Here is a 17,645-nt window from a genome sequence, read left to right as displayed (position 1 = left end):
CCATGCCCCACAATGTACTTCCCACAGTGCTCGACCACTGCACCCCCGCGATTCGGGGAAAAGACGACGACTTCCACGATCCCCTGCGCATGTACACCGTCCCTCCTTGTGTCTATAAAAGGAGGAGACGGGCTTCCTTTAAGGGGGTCGTGGTCGGCTCAATCGGTAGGACACAACGTTTTGTACTACTAGCAGAGCACACGCGCTCCTCTGAAACCCGATTTTGGCACTCGCCTCAATCAACTCCTTCTCTAGCAGAGACTTGGGAGCTTCCCTCCCTCTCTCGCCTCGCCTGTACCCCCTACTATAGGCACCTCCGGTGCAAGATAGTACAGTGCTCTCGCACACCCCTTTGCTGGACGTACGGCCCCACGGCCAGAACAAGGATAAACCCGTGTGTTACTGTATTGCCTCTTGCATCAACATCTGGGACGAGGAACACGCAGCAGCATCACTGGTTGGGTCCGGACCGCCGGGTCAGGGCCCCGACAGTTGGCGCGCCAGGTAGGGGCCGATGCGTGACATTTTCTCTTTTGTTCCCATTTGATCTCCAGGGATGGCGAGCAGATCCAACCCGTTACCCATGGGTGTCTCGGATCCGCTCTCAGCGGGATACGTGATTTGGTTCGGGAGTCTCGACCGGCGATGGCTACGGCACGGACATCCTCCCGTTCGGAGCCATCCCTGACACGCCAACACTATCGTCCCGTCGCCGGAGGCGCCCGCGCCGACACGTGCGGCGAGTGCGCATGGCGCGTCACGGAGCGGCTTGCCTTGCCACCCCCACACGGGTCGAGGCAAGCGGGTCGTAGTCCGGCGCCGCTACGGAGGACGTCGTCAGCTCACCATCACCGACTGCGGGAACGGCTCGCCCTGCCTCCCCCACACGGGTCGAGGCTGGCGGGTCACAGCCCGGCGCCGTGGTGGAGGACGTCACCGCTTCACCGCCACCGACTGCAACGACAGTGCCTTCCGAGGAGGGCGCGACCGTGACGTCGCCCCTTCCCTCCGGGACGCACACCCCCGCTGCGACCCACACTTCATCCGTCAGCACCAACGTGAGTGCGCACGAGGATCTGCCGGGTTATCGCCTCATCTCGATCCACGACCTCGCGGCACCGCCACTTGACAGCTCATACCCCGACTCCTCGGATGAGGGGTACGTCTTCGTGCGCGAACGCGTCGCCCCGGACTTCTCCGGAGTTCGCGATCGCGAAGCACTCCTGGCGTTCCAGGCTGCGGCAGACTATTGCTTCGCCTGCTCCGATGACTCCAGCGAAGAGGACTACGATCTCGCCCGGAAGTTCTCCGTGGTCGAGCTGGCAGAGCGGGGCAACGACGCGGCAAACAACACAGCGGACTCACCGACGAACCGACCAGTTGAGCCACCGATGAACTCCGCTGCGCCCGGAGCAGCTACTCCGACGAACCACGCCCAAAACTAACGTTTGGAACATTCAGGCTAAGCTACGTCACTTCTGTCCTTAAAATTCCAAACCCTTTTGTACACCATTTGTGCTCGTATTTCCCGGAATAATAAAGGAGTACAATTGACTTATTTATTTTCTGGGAACCATCCGAACTCTCGGGGGCTCGGACGCGCACGAACACTGAGGTACACTCGGCTTTACCCTCGGCAAAGCCAAGCCTCCCTCGGGGGCTACTGCGGGGGGAACCCCCGAACGTCCCCAAAACATCGCCACCGTTTTTCGAAAAAATTTCGTATCTAAGATTCTCGTATACTTAGAAAAATGGATGCGAGGTGTAAGCGACTACGATACGGGGCCGGCCGAGCCGCGGGACCGCCTACGCCTCCGGGATACGGCATCTCCACTCACCACCCTACGCCTAAGTTGCTTATGAAAGCGAAATTCCTTGCAAAAATTTATCTAAGTCACATACGAGAGCACGAAAACTTAGTAACAAAAACGGCGCGCACGAACGCACGAGGCCTCGAGCGGCCAACTCTGTCGGTTTACATTAATCTATCTTCTCGCATAGAAACGTGTTCAATGTAAATTGCTAATCCGACTGCATGGGCTCTAGAAGCCACCGACTTTCTACAGGTCCCCCTCTCCGTCGTGTGTACCCTCGAGGTCCACCCTCAGGGGCTACACCGTCGAAGGCCACCCTCGGGGGCTACAAGCCGGCGAACGAAAACGGCGAAGTCCTCACCAATGCTTGGAACATATAACAGCTACGTCGCTTCTATCCTTAGAGTTCCGAGCTATTTGTACATTGTTTGTACTCGTATTTACGATTTCCCGAAACAATAAAGGAGTATGCTTTACTTGTTTATTTTTTGGGAACTTTCCGGACCCTCGAGGGCTCGGAAGTGCACGAACACTGAGGTACGCCTGGCTTTACCCTCGGGAAAGCCAAGCCTCCTTCGGGGGCTACTACGGGGGAACCCCCGAACGTCCCCAAAAAATCGCCAATATTTTTTCGAAAAATTTTCGTATCTAAGTTTCTCGCATACTTGGGAAAAACGGACGCGAGGCATAAGCAACTACGGTACGAGGCCGGCCGAATCGTGGGGCTACCTATGCCTCCGGGATACGGCACCCCCCTCACTACCTCACGCCTAAGTCGCTTATGAACGCAAAATTTCTCACAGAAGTTTACCAAAGTCGCATGCGAGAACACGGAAATAGAGTAGAGAAAACGAGGGCTCGAATGCACAAGGCCTCGATGGGCTACACTGTCGATTTACGATAACGAATTTCTAAATTCACAAGTACAATTACGACAAGTACTAATTCATTACATGGGCTCCGAGGCCCAGTCTCCCTACAGGTTATCATCCCCCCTTTGCGGGTCTTCAGCAGCATCGAATTCGGCTATCGGGGGGATGTCAACTTCGAGCTTCCCGGCCTGGACTGTGGCGAACTTCTCAGTGGCTGCGTCGGCGTCGTCCATGATGGCCGACGCGGCGTCCGCATCGGCGTCGTTGGGAATGACGTACCCCGACAACACCCACTGGAGGTTGATGATATAGTGCGTCGAGAACACAGCGAGGGCTCGCAGGACACCGAGGCGGAAGGTGCTCTTGGCGTGCTCGGTGATCCGGCCACCTAGCGCTCCCAGGCGACAGAACACCGAGCTACCAGACACGGCGCCCTCCCCCTCGAGCTCCTGGCACACGCTCACAGCGGTCCGCTCCAGGTCAGTGTACTCCGCCTGCGCCGCCATGAGCGCGGTGTTGACCACTCTCCACCTCGCTCGAGGGTAGCGAACCTACCCTCGAGCGGGACGAATCATCTCCGTCTCGCCCGAGGCCACCCCTCGACGGAAAGGACAAATGGCCCTTCCGCTCACCCGCCCGTCGTACGGAGGCATTAAATGCCAACCACTCCTCCACAGCGCCCAGTTCAGACAGCGTCAGGCCGCCATTCCCCACAGTGGTTGTGACCGAAATCCCGTCCGCCAACTCCGGTCACTGCTCCGCCATCCCGGACGCTGTGGCAACACTGTGGGAACCTGCGACGCGGTATGAGACATGCTCGGCACAGCTCCCGTTACTATTCTGCCAACTCCTGCTGTCCGGACTCCACCTCACCACACCAACGGCCCCGGACCTGTCCCCTACTCAGGAAGGGATCCGGTGTCGCCATGTGTCCCCCAAGGAGGGATGCTCAGCACTAGCAGCCGGAGGCCCGGACCTCCCCCCTCGAGGGGTCCGGGACCTCCACGTGACTCCCGGACCCCCCTTAGCGCACGTGCTAGCACTCCACCCAGGAGGGGCCCGGGACCGCCACGTGCCCCGCTACCGCTGGCGCACATATATATGCAAGACCCTGACCTGCAGGGCCCACGGAATGCAGCCACACCACACCTGGAAGACGGTACACCCTACAGCGACGACCACGCCGCCTGTTGGGGCTGTCAGGACGCCGGCGCAATCTCTGCAAGGCCGAGGACGATGCCTAGGACGACTGCCACACCCGACGCCATGCCCCACAGTGTACTTCCCACAGTGCTCGACCACTGCACCCCCGCGATTCGGGGAAAAGACGACGACTTCCACGATCCCCTGTGCATGTACACCATCCCTCCTTGTGTCCATAAAAGGAGGAGACGGGCTTCCTTTAAGGGGGTCGCGGTCGGCCCATTCGGTAGGACACAACATTTCGTACTACTAGCAGAGCACACACGCTCCTCTGAAACCCGAATTTGGCACTCGCCTCAATCAACTCCTTCTCTAGGAGAGACTTGGGAGCTTCCCTCCCTCTCTCGCCTCGCCTATACCCCCTACTACAGGCACCTCCGGTGCAAGATAGTACAGTGCTCTCGCACACCCCTTTGCTGGACGTACGGCCTCACGACCAGAACCAGGATAAACCCGTGTGTTACTGTATTGCCTCTTGCATCAGCATCTGGGACGAGGAACACGCAGCATCATCACTAGTTGGGTCCGGACCGCCGGGTCAGGGCACCGACAACAATGCTACGTCTCCCTGCAGATTGTGCTCAATGGAGACATATTGATAACACCTACGGCTGGTTCGGGGATGATCCTAGGAATATCAGGTTTGCTCTGAGCACAGATGGAATGAATCCCTATGGAAACATGAGTACCTCACATAGAACGTGGCCTGTTCTATTGTTATTTGTCAATCATGAATCTCCCGCCATAGCTTTGCAATAAACGCAAGTATATCATGTTGTCAACATTGCTCTCTGGACTAAAACGACCTGGTAATAGAATTGATGTGTTCCTCTGGCCCCTCATAGATGATCTCCAACTCCTTTGGATAGGTGTGGTCTTTAGGGATGCTGTCGTCAATGAGCACTTCACCTTGCGTGCTATGCTGATGACCACAATCAGTGATAATCCCGCTCATCGTAATTTGTCCCGGTAGAGCAAAAGGAAGGGTCAAGGTTGCTCCCATTGCTTGTCAGAGACATGTTCCTTATGGCTGCAGAACTCGAACAAATTTGCTTACATGGGTCACAGGCGATGGCTGCCGAGGAATCACCCGTACCGAAACATGGATAGACAGTTTGATCGTACAAGGGAGTCACAAACTCCACCAGACAACAGGTCGATAGAAGGCCGCGATACACATCATTTTGTACCCGAAGGCAGAGATACATGTTATATAGGCAGTGATACAGGGGCATAGAAATTAAAAAAAAAATCCGTATACTAATCAGTTGCTACTACCATGTCATAGAAATCTGTGCATACATCCATAGAACCGCATATAACAATATGGGGATGGAAAATTTTGAATTTTGAATCTAATTGACTCATAGAAATGCGGGTTCTACTACATATATGCAGCGCAGTTGCCTGGGAGTTGTCAGGAAGTACATCATAGAACTTTGAGTTGACTAGCATAGAACTAGCGTGCATGAATATAAATGCATGGTCTCCGGCACGGTGACAATCATATATTGGGGCATTGCAAGGGAGCAATACACGTGATAGAAGGTAGGTTAGGGGACAGCGATACAAATCATATAAGGCAGTGATATTGGTCATAAATGGCAATGATAATAGTTGTAGAACCCACATCACAGCTGGGACGGGAGAATTTGAATTTAGATTCTGATTGAGTCAAAAAAATCATAGTAGCATGTCATAGACTTTTCATCCAAATCAAAGTAGCATGTCATACAACTCGTCTATGCGTATAAATTTCATGGGATCAAAATTGCGTAGCTCTCATAAAGCATTGTGTAATCTGTCACATAATAATCATAAAAACGTGTCCATACATAAATTTTGCTTGTAGCCATAGAACCAAAATACTTTTCATTAAATTCATTCATAGAAGTCAAGGATAACAAATCATAGAACCCAATATTTATCTTGATGGAATTTGAAATTGGAGTCTAGCATGGAAACAAGCAAAACACATGCATTGATGGAATAGTAGAACTACATATTTTCCACCGTAACCAATGCATTTTCTCTTTGCAGTTTGAAATTTGAAGCACGAGCAGAATTTTTTCTATAAAATTTGAAATCTGTTTACAACTGCCATACAAACCAAAGCATATATATCTACACTAGCAGTCATAGAAATCACATTTATACATACATTCTCGTACAACATATATGATTCAAAATCCAGATCCAAGCCACCCTGTGAAAATAAAAAAGATTTGCAAAGTCACAGTCACCTGCTATCTCCAAATCTGCAGGGTCACAGGGGCCACACATCCCCTAGACGCGGCGCGAAGCTCGGATGTACCCGACGCATGGCCACACTGTCGTCCGCCCGTCGTCCGCGCTGCACCACGCCTCCCGCCAACGCAATCTGCCGCTGCGACCCCCACTCCCGTGGTCATCCTTGCTCCCGTCGAAGCGGCTCGCTCACGGGATCCGGGCGCCACCGGGAGAGAGAGCCATCGCAGGCGGTTGCGCCAGGCCACCACGGGAAGGGTCTGTCACCGCCAGGGCTTGGTGTATCTGGCCCGGACCACCGCCTGCCAGCATCCGGTGACAGGGGGCATGCAGGTTTAAGAAAATGACATTGTCATACAAGTCATAGAAGACAGCGATCCATGTCATAGAAAGTTCATAGGAATATAAACTCATAAATAACATAATTATATAGCATCTAAGTACAACATATGGAGCACAAATATATAAATTGAATTTGTGTAGAAGCAAGCAACATGCTCAAGCCAATAGTAGAATCTACAATGAAAAATTCAGTAGCCTAATGAGCTCTGACGTAGCAGCTGTAAATCTGCTGTTTCCAACAACTTAAGCTACAACCTGCAAGCAAGTTTGTGTCATCAAATCAGTCAAATATGAACACTATACACTTATACAAATCCAATCCTTTCAGTTTGTATTCGGAATTGCTAACCGTTAGGCATTAGCCATGTCTGCTCTCTGCGCATACTCCTTCCTATATGGTGTGTGGCTGTGTGCTCGTCTACTTGATGTAGGATACAGGCAGGCACCAGGCAACTTGCAGGGTGAACCGGCCACCAATCGCCATATTGTTGAGTATAAGTTGGGTATTTGAGTATATTTGAACCCACGTAGGTGACAGCAAGGGACCCAAATTCAAATGGCATATTTGAGTATAAGTTGGATCATAGAACCATACGCACATAAAAAGAAGGAAGCAGTATGAGGCAGCACGCAAAATACATGGGCAAGATTAATAGGCAGGCCATCCTAACAGTTTGATAAAACAATGGAGCAATTGCCGTAGAAAAATTCACAATTTGTAACATGGTAACAGGTTCCAGAAATGAGGGCAAAGTAGGAAATTAGTCTATCCTGTGTAAAAGGGGCTAAAATAGATTATCCCTGCATAGCTCAGTACATAAGTACATGTCCAAAACTTGTCATATAACACGTGGAGCAACATTCATATGATGGTCTACAAAGTAATCAAGCACTAAGATGCACCAGTTCATATAATCAAGACCCTTTGGTCATAGGGGCGTTCATAAGCCGACATTACACACAATCCACACAACATCATATAGCATTCAACACATCGTCATATAATGATCTTAGGTGCTATCGGTTAAAAAAGTGAATAGAAACATGCATCTGCACGGGCACACGGGCATACAAACACAACCACACGGGCATAGAAACTCCATCTCAGAGTTCTTTTCGTACATTTATGCAAAGGGCTCAGGAGCATATCGTCGAACAGATTACCTGCACGAGTGCACTCAGCGCCGCCCCGCGGCACCTAGCACCACTGCGTCAGGCTTGTCATCACAGGGCCGAGGTCGCCATCATGGGAGCAGCTGCTAGGATGCTGAGGTCGCAGGATCCGTCGGGGAAGCAGCTATGCAGGAGCCGCCACCGCCGCCGCCGCTACAGCCTCCGTTGCTTGGGTCCGCCGCTTGGGCGGGGGCCGCCGCCGCCGCTGCAGGGGAGGGTCGTCGCCGCTGTGGCGTGTGGCCACCACGCTGGCACCTCTTCGCCGCGGGGAGCCACCGTCGCCGCCGTGGCGTGCGGCTACCGCGCCGGTGCCTCGTCCCCCGCTGCAAGGGCCGCCGCCGCCGCTCGGCACAGCCTGCAGGGCCCGCGCATGTCTGCCGCGTGCCTGCCCCGTCGCGTGGCCGCCGACCCGGGCTGCCGGCGAGCGCTCCAGGGGGCCCCCGTGTGTGCTGGTGGCCACGCCGCCGAGAAGGGGGTGGCACCGGGAGCGCCGCCCCTCGGGGAGGGAGGTCGCCGGGGATGGGGGGCGTCGCCACTAGGGCACTCGCCGCCGGGAAGGGTGCACGCTCGCGGCCCCCACGTGACCACGTCGCCACCGCTCGCCTCGAGGCCGCGCCTCCCGGTCCCACTAGCCCGCGACGCCGCCGCGCCGCGCGCCGGGATCGGGAGCGGTGGGTGCCACCGGCCGCCGCCGCACCTCCAGCCGACGCAAGCCGCCGTCGGGGCTGGAGGCGAGAGGCCAGGGGTCCGCGCGCACGCGAGAGGCCACCGAAGGAGGGGGGCCGCCGCGTGCTTCCGGCGGAGGCGGACCGCCGCCGGGAGCCCACCTAGGGAGTGGCCTCCCGGGTGCGCCGCCACCGCAGGTCTGCCGCGCGCCGCCGTCCCCGCGCAAAGCCACAATGGATCCGGGGCCTGGCGGCGCACCGCCATCCCTCCAGAACGGCCACCGCGGGATCCGGTGCCGGGGGCACGCCGCCGCCGCGGGGTCCGGCGGATCCGGAGCCGCCTCGGAGGGGGGCCGGAGGCAGGGTCCCACGCCTGCACCGTCGCGTGGTCGTCGGGGCCATCCGCGTGGCCGCCAACCCGCGCCGCCGGCGAGCGCTCCAGGGCCGCGCGCGTGGGAGCAGGGGCGCCGGGCGTGCTGGCGGCTGGGTGGGCGCCTTTTTTATTTTTGCATTTTTCAAAAAAAAATTACAAAAATATATTTTTGGATTTAGGTTTTACAGTTCTATACCCCTACCGCCAGGGCGGTAGGGACCTATATGTAAATAAAAATAAAATTTTTTTGTGCATAGGTCCTTGGAGGGAGCCTGCCACCCCCCCTGCCGGGCGGCAGGCCCCTGCCGCCAACTGGTGGGGCAGCAGGGGGGCGGCAGGCTCCCTCCTCAAATATAAAACTCCAACCCTTCCCTCTGCGCCCTCATTTTCTGCCCACGAGATCCAGAGAGGGGAGAGGGAGAGATGAGGGGTGAGGGAGTTAAAAAAACCGGCGAAGCCCTGCAGGATTTTGGATCCGAACCGCAGGTAACCAATATTTCTCAACTTTGTCATTCCAGATTTTTTTATATTTAATTTTATGATTAGTATTTTTTATTGTTGTAAGCACTTAGGGTTCGGATTAGTGGTTATAATTGAAGGCATAGTATATTTGTAGATATTAGATTAATTAAAATGAAGTCTTTGCATGGCCAGATATGTCGAGCAAAGTGGCATTTCAAGTTCATTACGGTGACTTCTATAGAATTACTCATGATTCCTATGGAGTAAATCTATCAGCATTGGAAAGAAGACAGTGCAGTCTAGACAAACCCCTAGAGAGGAGTTTTGAGTCCATACGGAAATGTCTTCACAAGATGTTCAATGTGAATTCAAAGACCCATTTGCATACGGTTCATACCTTGACTTCCTGGGAAGCTAATGGGGATTTCTGGGAGTTGACGCATATAAGTAGTACGGAAGAATGGCAACATTACATGCACGCAGCTCTTGAAAGTGGGTGGCCTCTCGCAATGGTAATTCAGATTCACCAGAAGACCGGTGATTTAGGTGAAGGGTCAACACACACAACATCTGACTGCAATGAAGAGATGGAAGAGGATAAAGAAGAAGAGAACGTGCAAGCTCCAGAACCAGAACCACAAGGTTTAGCAGATGAAGGCGAGCGGATACCTGGAATTGTGGAGGAAATGGAGAAAGAAGACCAGGATGCACAAATAATAGAGCAATGTGGGGACTCATCGGACGATGAGGATGATGAGCGCTTCCCAGTGCTAGATGAATGGCGTAAAGAGGGTTTTGGTAATCCAGTGGTACAAGATATTAGATGTCCGGAGTTTGAATACAAAGTGAATGAGGTCATACAAGGGGCAAAGTATCGTACCATTGAGGATGTGAAGGATGCTGTGAAGCTCTGGGCTGTATCTCTGAGGAAGGAATTCAGAGTACTGAAGTCTAGCAGCAAAGAATACGAGGTGAGGTGTGCAGATAGAGACTGTACATGGCGAGTGGATGCATACAAGGGAAAGTTCAAGACACACTGGGAATGTTCAATTGTTACACCACATACTTGTAGATTGACAGGTGTAGTGGGACATCATCGTAATATCACATCAACTTTCGTGGCTAAGAAGATGTATGGGGTGATTCTTGACAAAATGGATTATGAGCCTGCATTGATAATTAGGGACATTGAACAGAATTTCCAGTATGTGATCAGCTATGCAAAAGCTTGGCGGGCTAAACAAAAAGAATTTGAGATGAGGTTTGGCACTTATGAAGCATCACATGACAACCTACCTCGTATGCTTGAAGCAATTGTGCAAAGAAATCCTGGAAGTGCTTTTGATACATACAGTGTACCGAGCTTGTCAGGGGGGCCAAGCATTCTGCTGCAAGTTTTCTTCTGCATTGGAGCATGTGTGAGGGCATTCATTTACTGTCTTCCTGTTCTGTGTATTGACGGCACTTTCCTGACAGGGAAATATAAGGGAACAATATTGACGGCAATCGGAATTGATTGCAACAAGTAGATAGTTCCCATCGCCTTTGCCTTTGTTGAGAATGAGAACACAGAAAGCTAGTACTGGTTTCTTGAACGTCTGAAGATTCACGTTGTTGCTGGAAGGCCTAATGTTTGCCTTATCAGTGATAGACATGCAGGTCTACTTGCAGCTATAAGGCAGCTCCAAGAAGGTAGTCAATTTTCACCTCCTATATGGCCAGATGTTGTCAATAGGTGGTGTGTGAGGCATATGGCTGCTAACTTTTATGAGCGGTTCAAGAATAAGGATCTGATGAATTTGTTCAAGCGATTGTGCACTCAGAATCAGCAGAGGAAGTTTGATGCTTTGTGGGGTATAATTGATGACATAAGTGCTGAATTGCTTAAGAGCCAGGCCTCATCATCCAGCAGGAGACGTTCTACAGATTCATTAGTTGGACATGCTAAGCCATTTTCACAGTGGATTGATGGTGCACCTAAAGAGAAGTGGTCACTTCTGTATGACACAGATGGGAGACGTTATGGGATAGAGACGACCAACCATGCTGAATGTTACAATATGGTAATGTGTCGTGTTCGTGGATTTCCTCTTGTTGACATTGTTGAGTTCATCATGTATGGATGCATAAGGTATTTTCGGGAGCGATACACATCAGCCGCTCCCTTACTTAATGATCCAGGAGTGCATTTTTGCAGAAGGGTCAATGAGTACATGGAGAAAAAAGTTGAAAAGGCTCGATTTCACTCAGTCATATCGATGGGCACAAAGGAGCAAAGATTTGAGGTATCATGCAGGGACAGGACCGGACAGGGTGTCCGCAGACAAAGGGTAATTCAAGAAGTTTTGAAAACCATTGACGGGAGGGTGTTCTGCCGATGTCAAAAGCCAAAGGTGCATCACTTACCATGCTCCCATGTCAACGCGGCTTGTTCTGTATCTGGGTTAGATGCTACGTCATATGTTCCTCAATATTTCACAAAAGAAGCCCCAGCACAGACTTGGTGTCATGAGATATACGGCATTGGTATTCTAGGCCCATTCACTCAAAAAAATCCCCATCCAATTCTCATCCCTGATGCAGCTACGAAGCGGGGCATAGGCCGACGGCAGACACGTCGTATTCGGAACGGAATGGACGAGGCCGAGGCTGGAAAGAAGAAAAAATATTGCAACTTGTGTGGAGCGGACGGTCACACTTACAAGAAGTGCCCACAGCTATCAGTACCCAATGCTGCTGCCGAGGCTGGACCTTCCGGGAATCCGACGGATGGATCGGCTCCACCTACAAGGATTCGCCGCATCTAGTTGTGCATTTATTTGTGTGTACGAAATTAAGTATATTGTGTATGTACTATGCCTAAATGTCTTGTTTAACTAGTTGGCAGTGCGTATTTCTATAGAATTTGGTTGTAATGAACGTAACCTTTAATGTAATATCTTATGTGGTATCTTGTTTAACGTTTGTCGCCACCTATAGCACAAGCCACCACATAATGTGACACATAGAAGATAGCTAAATGAGTACACATCCATGATACTGAAGAATCTAAATTATTTCAGTACAATTTGCTTCGCAATCTAGACCGACGAACAATATATGTTACACATTATTTCATGAAATCATCTAGGTAGTCACGCACAAGGGGAGGAACATCATCTCTTGGAGGCCATGGTTTGGGTGGCATGAAATCATCTAAGTCGTGATCCCAGTTAATAGAACTTGGTGCTGGAGGTGGTGCAGTTTGACTTGACGAACCTCTTGACTTTCCCTTTCTCTCTTTTATGGTTCTACTTTCATGTACAGGGGGAGGAACATCAGGTGTTCGAGGCCATGATTTGGGGGGCATGAAGTCATCCATATCGTCATCCCAGTTAACACAACTAGGTGCTCGAGGTGGTGCAGCACGAATTGACGAACCTCCGGTCACGTGTTCTTGCGGAGGCCGAGAACTATGACCCGAAGATCTTTTCCACCTCCTTCGTCTAGTTTGCGGCATAACTCCACCGAAGATACATACCAATTTTTTGAAATTTGGTATCGATTTGTTAATCAACTCCATGTCCTCGGGGTAATCCTAGCATATAATTACACAATAATTTTACTATTTCGTAAATATGGATTACAAATAACGGACGTGATTAGAACTGAATAAGAGTTACCTTAATGCGCATCTCATACACCTCTGGCCGCATCCATATCTTACAAGTAGTTTGTAGGAATCCAATAACATGTTGATGATTCGCTAGTTCACATACCCTCATATATATCTTCCTACGTTCTAGCAGGTATTCCTTTAAATCTTGCATTGTAATACCTCGAAACAATGTCAAATATTTAAACTCAACTAATTTGGACAACACCATCTCTATCGTACCATCCGCTAATGGATCCAACTTCTTACTGATTACAAGACGTGTCATGATCTCAAGAAATATACTGGATTTTTCTTCAGTCCATGAAAATCCAACAGAATTGGAGGCAGACATTGTCTTATGCTGCAATAACAGTAAGGTACTGTCATACTAAGTTTACTATTCTATATTTCACTATCCAAAATCTAAATCTATTCTAATTCATGTTTATTTTAGAAACAAGTCTATAATAGTTGAGAAATATTGGTTACCTGCGGTTCGGATCCAAAATCCTGCAGGGCTTCGTCGGTTTTTTTACCTCCCTCACCCCTCCTCTCTCCCTCTCCCCTCTCTGGATCTCGTGGGCAGAAAATGAGGGCGCAGAGGGAAGGGTTGGAGTTTTATATTTGAGGAGGGAGCCTGCCGCCCCCCTGCCGGGCGGCAGGCCCCCTGCCGCCCCACCAGTTGGCGGCAGGGGGCCTGCCGCCCGGCAGGGGGCGGCAGGCCCCCTCCAAGGACCTCTGCGCAAAAATTTTTTATTTTTATTTACATATAGGTCCCTACCGCCCACCTGCCGGGCGGTAGGCCCCCTGCCCCCCCTGCCGGGCGGTAGGGGTATAGAACTGTAAAACCTAAATCCAAAAATATATTTCTGTAAAATTTTTTTTTGAAAAATGCAAAAATAAAAAAGGCGCGCTGGGCGGTGTGGAGGACGCCGAGTGGGCGGGGTTCTAGGGTTTGGGGAGAGGAGGGGGCCATTTTATATGGCTGGGCCAGCCGGGCCGGATTAGTCTGGGCCAGGCCGGCGCCTTTTTTATGTATTTAAAAAAAATAAAATTTTAAAAATATATGTCGAATAAGGAAGTTTTAAATAATGGGTGCCTGTCGCCTCTTTAATGGGCGACATGGGCTGTCGCCCATCCAGTTGGCGATAGGACCTAAATGTAAAAAAATTATATTTAGATCCTGGCGTCCAGGGCGCATTAAACAGTGAACTTGTAAAATCGATATAAAATCGTAAACAAATCGGAAAAATACAAACTCAACTATTCTGGATTCTATGAAATAATATCTACAACTTTTTTTATATAAAGTTTTTCATATGATCAATGTATCTTGCTCTATTTTAAATACCAGTTTAATGCACTTTTATTTAAATCTCAAGATCCATCCTTTTGATGCATGTCATCTTTGACCAGAGTGTTGCATTTGGTGAGTATAGGCTTGTGTAAAATTGGTAGGCCCAAAAAACACTTCTAGCATAAGTTTTTAAATTAGATCTTGCAATATATCTAATTTAAATGAGTTATTTATCAATGCTGTTATACTGAGTTTTAGGAGCCATAATACCAAGCCCCAATCCAAACCAAGCCCACCCCCAGACCCGATCCGAACCTTCACCTTTGCTCCCACCCTACAGGCCCATGGCCCACGTTCCCGCGCGCTCGTTACCCCCGTCCCGGCTGCCTCCTCCCCTCACCACCCCCCACGCAAACCTAACCCCGCCTCCAGCATTCGGCGTCCGCAGCGGCGGTAGGATCCCAGGCGGGCGGCGACGGCGGCAGCTGTGACACCCTAGGTGTCTGCACAATAAAACTACATATATTTTCTATGCTTCATGTGTGAAATTGATTGGGCAAGGGCCTATTTTAAAACTTTAAGGACCTTTGTGTAATTATGAATTGTTCCAAGGTCAACTTTACAGTTTTATTTGAATAGGATGTGTGATTATAGCTTTTGTGGAGGGTTTATTTGCAAAATGTAGTGTAACCATTACTTTGCAGGAAATCTTCCAATTCAGCCTAGATTTAAAGTGATTTTGCTTTGAAAAAGACAAAAGTCCTTTGAGCTTTGATCAAATAAATTTTTGCACAACATCATTACTTTGCAGGAAATCTTTCAAAAATAACTCTTTAAGCTTTGATCAAATAAATTTTTGCACAACATCAAAGTTGTAGATCTTGAAAAGTTGAACAACTTTCATGTTGGGCACTTTATCATTTGAGCCCTAGATTAAAAGTTATTGCTGGTTTAAAGTTAGGTCCCTGGAATTTTCGAAAATTGCAAACTAGTACTTTCTTCCACCTCCAGCCTGACTGTCTGCTCTGCTCCTCTGGCCGCCGCCGTTGTGCAGTGCCGCCCGCAACCGTGGAGGGCCAGCCCGGCCACCTCCTGCTTGCGCTGGCATCCACGCGTCACGCTGAAGCTCCCCACCGCCCTCTACCCCTCGCGCTGTGCCCTCCCCGCTCTGCCACGCCACACAGAACCGCCCGCCGGCCGCCACCTCGCCGCCGTCGTGGCTGGCTCGCTGCAGCACCCCAGGACCCCAACTCGCGCACGCCCCAGCATCTAGAGAACCCCAGCATTCTATTCTGCGCGCTCTTTCACTTGCTCCCCGCTCCGGAAGCCCAGAACGCCGTCGCCGCCCACCGAACGCCGGCGAGCCTCAAGCTCACCGTCGCCCTACCTTTTCCGATCCTCTCCGCACGCGCTGACCCTACCAACAGCTCCGCCATGTCCCCGCGAAGCTCACCCACCCCTCCTCCTCGCCCAATCTTCACTGGAGCCACCCCGCCGCCGTGTCCCGAGCTCCGCCGCCGCTGCTCGCCGTCGTCGCCCTAGCTCCGGTCCTCCTTTGCTCAACCTAACCCCTCCACTAGCTCCGCCTCGCCCTCGCGCAGCTAGTCGACCTCTTCTCGTCGACCATCTTCCACCGGAGCGCCATCCCTGTCAACGCAGATCGCCGGCGACCGCCGTGCTCCGCAGACCTGTCTCCTCCGACCGTCTCTGCCCCTACCGAGCACCTCTGCTGGTTCGCCTCGGCCTCCTCTCCGTTTTCCCCACCCTAAGCCTCGCCGCCGGTGACTCCTTTTGCCGGGATTCGGCCGGCCACCCCTCCTCTGTTCCCGATCCGATCGAGGACCCCCTGTTAGAATTCAAGAAACCTAGGGGGGTTATGTGAATAGACCGTGACTCAAGTGAATAGTGCCATTAGGGACCTTTTTGATATTTTTGTTGTAAACTTTGAAATTCCATAGGAATTCAGAGAAAAATCAAAAAAATGCAAATCTTGATGTTTTGGAATCCTCATGAAGAGATCTTTACAGTAGAATCATAATATGTTGGGTGTTAGTTGAGAGTTTTTGCTGTAAAAATAGATTTGTGTTACTAGTGTTTAAATGCTAGTTGTTTTTACCTTTTCCTTAACTGATGTTTGAAACCATATCTTGCTGTGAAATTTTTATGGTGAGATGCTTATGTGACTCTAGTATTGCTATAAATATTTAGTGTTCAGTTCTCATGTTTAGCTATTTCTTTGATTTAATGCTTGTTAAGTGAGCTTTATTCATGTTAAATAGTTTCATTGCTTAGAAAATCCTGGTAATTTTTGTAGAACCTTGATTTAGTCATATGTTACTGTTTATAAAAATTGAGCACCAGTTCATGAATAGAAAAGAAGCTAAAAATGAATCTTTTTAACTTGCTGTCAATTTTGTTTATTTTCTTAGAATTAATTCTGTGCAGAATAAATCCTGAAAATTTTACAGATGCTTAGTTAGCACTGTGTTGGTATTCTGTTTAATTTATATTATTTGTTTTGCTATAGTTTAATCTGTAGAATTCAATCTTGTTCTAGGAGTTGTCATAATAAATGATTTGTCCTGAATAAATGGCTGCATGTTTTGGTATGAAATTTTCAGGGTGGATCACTCTGTTTGCCTTCTGTTTGATGTAATTTTTTCTGAATTTACTACTGAAAGTGTGCTGAGTTAGGTAATTTTTAGCAAACCATGAATTGGAAGCTATAGGATTTCACTACAACTTGTTTTATGAAGTTAGTGAGCTTCTTTTGTGCTGTTGATCATGATGCCTTGTGTAGTTAGATATGTTAGTTATCTACTCTATAAACGATTGCCCATATGCTAAATTGTGTTGCTATTTGTAGACTACAACTTTATCGTGAAATAAGTGTGATTGTAATTCCATCTATTGCATTACATTTAGATACGACTGCTCTGTCGGACAGGACGTACGAGCTGATCCCGGAGTCTGATGGAGGTGATTTCGAAGCTCAAGTGAACACTGTTGTACTAACTGAAGCCCCGGACCAAAGTTCAGAAGAGCCCAGGGCTGAAATAGTTAGTGACTACCGAGAAGGCAAGCCCCGGACATAACCTATATTTCAAATTATTATCATTTATTGTTATTACTTACTTGTGCATTTACAGTTCTTAGGATTTGAATTGAAACCCTAGATGCATGATCCTAGGAACCTATGTACTGAACACTAGACCTGAGTTCGAATAATTGCTAAGCTTATAGGACCGGTAAAAGTCGAGTGATTGCCTGTCACTCGCGAGCTCTATAGGAATTGCTTGTTTACTTTCTGTTATCAATATAAGGACGACGGACGGTATTGTGTTCGATATCATGACCTTGTGTGAGACCCCGTCTGTGTTGATGAATTTGCTAAGGTCGCGGTGTGTGGTAGTGGTGATTAAGTTTTTGAACGTACTAGCCACATGTCGTAAATATGATACGCGGCAAGCCTAGTAGCCGATTGGACCGGGGAGTTGATATACCTCTCACTCTCTCTTAGGGATAGGATTTATTTTTATGTTGCGCAACACAACGGCTAG

This window comes from Panicum virgatum, chromosome 8K (assembly GCF_016808335.1).
Source record: "Panicum virgatum strain AP13 chromosome 8K, P.virgatum_v5, whole genome shotgun sequence".
Classification (NCBI taxonomy): domain Eukaryota; kingdom Viridiplantae; phylum Streptophyta; class Magnoliopsida; order Poales; family Poaceae; genus Panicum; species Panicum virgatum.
The sequence above is the reverse complement of the archived record's forward strand: the minus strand, read 5'-3'. Positions refer to the sequence as shown.